The following is a 7,776-nucleotide window of genomic DNA, read 5'->3' on the forward strand; positions in this document are numbered from 1 at the left end:
TCAGTTTCTCCGTGTATAGAGGCAATAAAGTGGTTCCTACCTCAAAAAAACCAAGCAAGCAAACAAACAAAACAACCTGAGGCTGTAAATTCCTCAGTTGCAGACTGAGAATTCCACCTGGGGATGGATGGGACTGTGGTGATCTGTCAGTACCACAACTGGAAGTGAGCAGTGTGGTATTTTCACAGTTTCCTGGACAATTCTGGCCCCACCTTTGTGGCTAGGATTCTCTAACTCGCTTTCTGTGTCTTCCAGGGGGCCTGGTCAACCCGGCTGAAATGAGCACTTCTCCACCAGAAGGTCCGAGCCGTTGGTCTCCAGGTAGAAAAGGACCCGGGTCCTGAGTGAGGTCAGTGTCACAAGACTTCCAGTCCAACCTGGGGTACGGGAAAAGGAGAGTTTCTCAGCAATAAGTGTTATTACTATTTTAGCTGGGTTGCCGGTACCAGGCCAGGTGGCAGAGGGGAGCTCAGGGCTTGGAGACTGAGTCAGGCAAGCCAGGTGGCTACTTCCGGGAACAAGCCAGCAGCTCCCTCCCACCGATGGGCACGGCAATGGGTGGAGCGGTGCAAAACATGGTGGCAGCGATCCGTGCAGAAGCTTGTGGCCAGGAGAGCTCTAGAGGTGACCACAGCATTCTGCGGGCAACTGCTTGCCTGGCAAGTGGAGTCCGGGGGTCCAGCGATGAATACTCCTGGGAGAAGGAAAGCTCTTCTTTCCAGTGCTACATCTCAGAATAAACAGCCAGTGTAGTAGATGGTGCTCACTGCTTTATTTCAGTGAAACGAAGACTTATAAACCTTGCGCTGTGGGGAGGGGTTTTGAGGACGAACGTGCCTCATTGGCTGGGACTTAGAATGCCTACAATGCTCTCTTTACACGGGGAGAGGTAACAGATGCTAAGCTCACGTGTTGACTACCGGTAGGCACATGGGGCTTGTGTTACGTGCTCCTGAGGCTGGCACGGAAACAGGAGAGAGCTTTGCTCCACAGCTTCCACTCTCAGCATGAGCTGTTACGTCTCAAGTGTGAGATTTCCGGGCTTTGAACACGCTCCATTGCGGCAACTCCGTGCAAGTTCCTCTGGAGGCTCCATCCACGGGCCGCACAAGGATCTTCACTATTCCCAGTCTCCCTGAGTCTCAGAGTAGGTGTAGCTGACATTTGCTGCTTTGTGGTTTCCTTACTCTCTCTCACCCTTTTAGGGGTGAAGTTCTCTTTAGACTACTTCCTGCTGATTAGGGGCAGCAAGCTTCTTGGGGCAAGTTTGATCTTTGCCATCAGGGTATCTAATTCTTCTTCTCATTTCTTTGTGCACAATTACTTGACAAACTGCCACCAAACAACAGAAACCCCACCTCTGTGGCCCTAGCATGTATATATCCTCTGAAAAGTTCCCAAAACTCCAAACATCACGCACTTGCAGAAACTATCTGTGGCTGGCAAAGCCACATCCGAGCTGGATCACGAGGCAAATCAGTCACCTGCTGTGAAGCAGCCTCATAGCCCCACACCTGGGATTGAAAACAAAAACATATTCTCATAACATGTCTGGGGGTGGGGTTGTTTGTTTGTTTGTTTGTTTGAGACATGGTTTCTCTGTGTAACAGCCTTGGCTGTCCTAGACTCTGTCCTAGACTTTGTAGACCCAGATTGGCCCCCAGAAATCTGTCTGCCTCTGTCTCCTGAGTGCTGGGATTACAGGTGTGTGCCACCATGCCCGGTTCCTTTCTGTGTGTGTGTGTGTGTGTGTGTGTGTGTGTGTGTGTGTGTGTGTGTTTTTAAAGAAACCAAATTTTTCACTATAGGGGACAAGTGTCTGAAATGAGGTTTATATGACTTTTTCCCCCCTAATAAGGTTTCAGTATATAACCCAGGATGACCTAAAACTCAAGGTGGTTCCAATTTCTAGGATTATAGGTGCAAAACACCATACCAGCTTCATGGGGCTATTCCCCTGCTGGATCCCCCATTTTGTTCAAGGAACATTGGAACTGGGGTTTTTCACAAAGGAAAAGTCAGCTGAGCACCCTCAGCTCTGCTTGGACCTGAACATCCTCCACGTCACAGTGAGCATGAAATACACGGCACAGAAAAAGAAGGAGGAGGAGGAGGAAGAAGAAGAGGAAGAAGAAAAGAAGCAGGAGGAGGAAATAAGGTCCCAGATGAGATCATCACATGGTTTGTGGCAGGAAGGGACTATGAATGAGAGTTGTTAGGGACGTGGCTCTCCCGGACTATGGGCTGTAGGTCGGGGGGGGGGGGGGGGGGGGGGGGAGGGGAGGGGGAAGGGGGGCGGCTGTCCCTGACAGAGCCTGTCTGGAAGTAGGGCCAGGAGGCTGGTTTAGCACAACAACCATTCTAATTTGCATCTGTTTTGGTTTTGTTTGTTTGGTTTGGTTTTTCAAGACAGGGTTTCTCTGTGTAGCCTTGGCTGTCCTGGACTCACTTTGTAGACCAGGTTGGTCTCGAACTCACAGCGGCCTCCCGAGTGCTGGGATTAAAGGCGTGTGTCCCACCACCACCGGCTTCTAGGGTTGTTCTTAATAGAGAGGGGCAACAGAGAAGCAAGCAGCCTCTTTAGGTCACCCTGCAATAGAGGGGCTCTATGACCATTCTCTTTGGATAAGTGACTACTTTTTTTTTTTTTTTTTTTTTTTAGAGGTGTCAAACTTGCCCCATTCTGTTTCTTTCAAAAATTAGCTCTTGCCACTTCAGCACAGGCTGGGGTGGTGGGTGTGCACATACACACATGCAGGCATCAGGCGTATACATATAAAACACATCTTTAAAATAAAAAAAATTTTTTTTTTTTTGGTTTTTCGAGACAGGGTTTCTCTGTGTAGCCTTGGCCATCCTGGACTCACTTTGTAGACCACGCTGGCCTCGAACTCACAGCGATCCATCTGCCTCTGCCTCCCGAATGCTGGGATTAAAGGCGTGCGCCACCACGCCTGGCTAAAAAAAATTTTTTTTGTTTGCTCAATGCCAGCATTAAAGGAGAAACCGCTCCTATCCCTCTCGCTGAAGACTTACATATACTCCAAGAAACAAGTGCCAGCTGAGCCCCCGAGGCTGCCTGACTGGAGTGGCCTGGTGGTGCTGTAGTGGTAGTTGTGGTCTAGATGCTAAATCTAGTCAGTAACTGCTCCAGGCCTCTGTCCCGGGAAAACCCCAGCGAGCCTGAGCCCTCTGCGGCTGTCAGCTGGGCCTCCCCACAGAGCACCCCTTCTCTGCCCAGGCAAACCAGGTCTTTCCTGTTCTGCTGCTGTTTCTTTTCATCCTCGTTCCAGCCCCAACAAGGGCTTAACAGCGGCAGCGCTGTCTGCGCAGAAGCCGCGTAACCCGGTTAACTGGGCTTTGCAGGTCCGCTCCTGCCAGAAGGTCACATGTTGGCGTGATGTTGGTGCTCCTAATCCGCACTTTTCTTGGGACAATAACTAGAAAGGAACACCAGTAGCGCCCCCGGAACTCCAGCAGCACCACCTCCCACCTGAAACAGCCATCCAACCCCTACTTCTAAATCAGACTTCTCTGTGCTCCCCTTTGCAGTCCTTTGAGCCTGGGAAAGGTCTCCCATGGAGAGGGGGCGGAGAGAGACAGGGTGGCTCTGTCTTCTTTGAAAGAGGAGCCCCAAGATGAGGTTTCTGGGCTCTAGGTAGCGTTCACTATCGGCAGACAGTTGCATGGTGTATTCCTTCCACCGCTGTACAAGTCAAGGTTGTGATTAGCGGAGACACAGTAGAGGTGGGATGGGTCCCCGGTATACTTTGATCATATGTGATCTTGTCTGCTGCAGAGGCTGCTTCCTCAGGAAACAGATTTGACTAGGGAGAGATCTTAAAACACGCATGCCCACAGCAGCGTGTCCAGGGAGCTTCTTCTGGTCTGATGAGCCAGCTGCGGGGGTGGGGGTGGGGGGTGGGAGTAGGGAGGGGGGGGGCGGTGCCTGGTTTACACACTCTGAAAACAGTACCCCAGGGAACTGGAGAGATGGCTCGGCAGCTAAGAGCCATTGTTGTTCTTGCAGAGATCCAAGTTCAATTCCCAGCCCCCGACATGGGAGGCTCACCATCTGTACTCACTTTTCCTTTCTTTAAAAAAAATTTGGGGGTGGGGGGGCTGGAGAGATGGCTCAGTGGTTAAGAGCGCCGCCTGCTCTTCCAGAGGTCCTGAGTTTAATTCCCAGCAACCACATGGTGGCTCACAACCATCTATAATATGATCTGATGCCCTCTTCTGCAGATAAAGCATTCATATGCAATAAATAAATAAATCTTTTAAAAAAATATTTTTTGTGTGTGTAGGCAGTTCTAAGTGGGATGTGGTCCATCAAATCCCTTTCCTCAGAGACCAGGGAACCCAGTGGAAAAGGAGGCAGGAAGACTAAGAGTCAGAGGGGTTGGAGGACACAGAGGAAGAAGGCCCTCTGAATCAAGAAGAAACCTCATGAGATGTCACAGAGACGGAAGCAGCAAGCGCAGGGCCCGCGTGGGTCAGCACCAGGTCCTGTGCATATATATTATGGCTCTCAGTTTAGTGTTTTCATGGGACTCCTGAGTGTGTGAGTGAGTGGGTCTCGTTCTTGTGCTTTCTCTTGGGCTCTTTCCCCCCTGTTAGTTTGCTTTATCCAACTTCTAGGTGACAGTTCTGTTTTATCTTTATATTTTATTTTGTCATGTCTGGTTGTTATCTTTTAGAAGCCTGTTCTTTTCTAATGAGAGACAGGAAGGGAGCGGATCTGAATGGGAGGGGAGGGGGGATGCCCTGGGAAGAGGGAGGAGAAACTATAATCAAAACACGCTGGATGAGCGCCACCACACCTGGCTTATTATAAATGTTTATGTGCACATGTTTGTGTGGGCAGAAGCTGGATGGTACAGCGTGGTTGTGTCTTACTTTGTAAAACACTGCCAAATTGTCCTCCATTCCCACCAGTTTCTGGGGTTCTATATCCTTAACAGAATTTGTTATAGATTTAAAATTTTTAGTCATTTAGGCCAGGTATGATGGCGCGCGACTTTAATCCCAGTACTCGGGAGGCAGAGGCAGGTGGATCTCTGTGAGCTCAAAGCCAGCCTGGTCTACAAAGTGAGTCCAGGACAACCAGGACTATTACACAGAGAAACCCTGTCTGGAAAAAAAAAAAAGCTGTTTTGTTTTGTTTTGTTTTGTCATTTAAAAAGATTAGTGTCATTTCATTGTTATTTTAATTTGTATTTCTTTTTAAAATTTAGTTTTATTTTATGTGCTACATGTATACACATATACATATGTATTTAACAATAGTAACAAAGGAAAAGAGGCTATCAACACGTAAGGGGTTTGATAGACAGTAGCTAGGAGGAGCTAGAGGAAGAAAAGGGAGGAGGGAAAGTGATGTGTGGGACTTATTTATTTATTTTAGATTTATTTAGAAGCACAGGCAAGGGAGCATACATTTGTAATCCCAGCACTGTGGGAGGCAAAGGCAGGCAGATCTCTGTGAGTTCAAGGCCAGCCTGCTCTACAAAGTGAGTCCAGGACAGCCAAGGCTACACAGAGAAACCCTGTCTCAAGAGAGAAAAAAAAGAAATTTAAAATACAATGTCATTTACCATAACATGGAAAGACGGAAAGAAAGAAAGACTGGCAGATCTGTGTGGAGAAAACATGCTCCCCCACCCCCACAAAATAAATAAATGTAATTTAATTTTTTTTAATGCAGCGGATGTGATGGTGCGTGTCTGCAATTCCACCACTCAGGAGGCAGAGGCAAGAGGATCACTCCAGTTTAAGGCTAGCCTGGTCTATATCCCTAGCTCCAGGCCAGCCAGGGCTACATAATAAGATCCTATCTCAAGCAAGCAACACAAAATATAAGATAAAATATGAAATGCAGGAAAGTAGTTTAAAAGTCATGCAATTTCAATTCCCCAGAAATAGCCGGTGAGCACTGTGTTGTCATTCATTCATCTGTTTCCTTTCTTGGGAAACGGACTTTGACCAGGTGATGAAAGCTGTGGGTCTCTCCCAGGAAATCAGCACATGCACTTTATTTTGTATATTGGCAGATTTGTAGGGATGTCTCTAGTCCATCCCAGGGACGCCCACAGGACATTTACCCATCAGTTCCAGCTGGCCTGATTTCCCTGCACTTCCAGGTTGGACTGAGTTTGCAGACTTGAGCAGGCTCTTCTGGCTTCACACAAGGCCCTGAGGCAGGGAAGCAGAGAACTGCACAGAACACTGTGACCTGGGACCTACAGGTGGGACTCAGAAGTTTCCATCATCATAAGGATGAAATTAGACAAAGGGATTAAAACAGAAGAACTTGTCCCAAGAATTCTGATCCTGGGGATTGGGCACAACGCTTTGCATACGTGAAAGCAAATACTTTACCACTGAACGACACCCACGGGCACCTCTGACACTGGACATTTTGTATCTTGTTTCTTGCATAATACAATGTTATGTAAAGCGGGTGCATGTTTGTAATCTCAACATTTAGGAGGCTGGGGCAGGAGGATTGCAAGTTGAAGGTCAAGCCGGGCTGTGTAGCAAGACATTGTTCCTCTCAAAAATTAAATGTTTAGCACCACTAACAAATTAGTTTTCAGAACAAGATTTTAATGGCTGCTTAATATTTGACAGTATTGAATGCCACTTGTTGTTTATAAAAACTGTGATAAGTAAAAACTACTGTGTAATTCTGCTTTTCTAGTTACTTCATGCATTTTTACGAACAAAATGACCTTTCTCTTTCTCTCTCTCATAAAGGCGCCTGCGTGTTGCACCAAGCCTGGGAAGCCATGTTCATCCTCAAAGTACATATAAAGGCGAAGGGGCAGCCAACTCTACAAAGTTGTCCTATGACCTCCACACGGCACAGCATGCCTCCCCCTCAGCCCCACATACACAACAACAATGGCAAAGCAACAACAATAAAGAACTTTATTCTTTCATCGGCAGTAGTAGCCAGCTTTTCTTTTAAACAATTGTTTTCCTTGATGTCTTAGTTACTTTTCTATTGCTGTGAAGAGGCACCATGGCCTCCTGAGGGGACTAGTGTCCTGATCTTTGCCACATGTATCTTGAAGTATTTTCCCAGTCTTCCTTTAGCAGTTTCCAAATTTCAAGTATGACTACTCCCCCACCCCCTCTTTCTCTTCTGAGACAAGGATTCTCTGTGTCACCCTGGCTGTCCTGGACTCATTTTGTAGACCAGGCTGGCCTCTGAACTCAGAGATCTGCCTGCCTCTGCCCCCCTGAGTGCTGGGATTACAGGTGTGTACCACCACGCCCGGCTCTGTTAAGGTCCTGAACTCATTTAAAACTGGTTTTGAATAGAGGGAAAGTGGTGCAGGTTTGGAAGCAGGACAGGAAAAGGTAAAGTTATGATGACCTGGAAAGGGCAGCATGGGAGAAGCCCTTCAGCTTGGAGTCTGGCTTGTCTCTCCTGCTGACAAGGCACTAGGTCAGGAAATTTCACGCACTGACAGAAAACTCCCAACTCAGAAAATGTGTCTCTTCAAGCCACTTTCCTTAGGGCCAGAATAACTTCAACTTCTAACCCTTCCCTCAGAGTCCTAGAGCCACTCCTGCCTATCTAGGCCCAGAGTGACAAATGACCTTGAATTCTGACAACTTCCTTATAATCCTGCGACATTTTTTAAGGGTGCCTTCTTTGAACAATTAAAGAAAATGGCTATGCAGGTTCCTTTTTTTTTTTTTCCCATTTTTGTTTTTCGAGACAGGGATGCTGTGTGCATGCCTGGCTGTCCTGGAGTAGCTTTT

This window comes from Acomys minous (genome assembly GCF_964271855.1).
Source record: "Acomys minous genome assembly, chromosome: 8".
NCBI classification, from domain to species: domain Eukaryota; kingdom Metazoa; phylum Chordata; class Mammalia; order Rodentia; family Muridae; genus Acomys; species Acomys minous.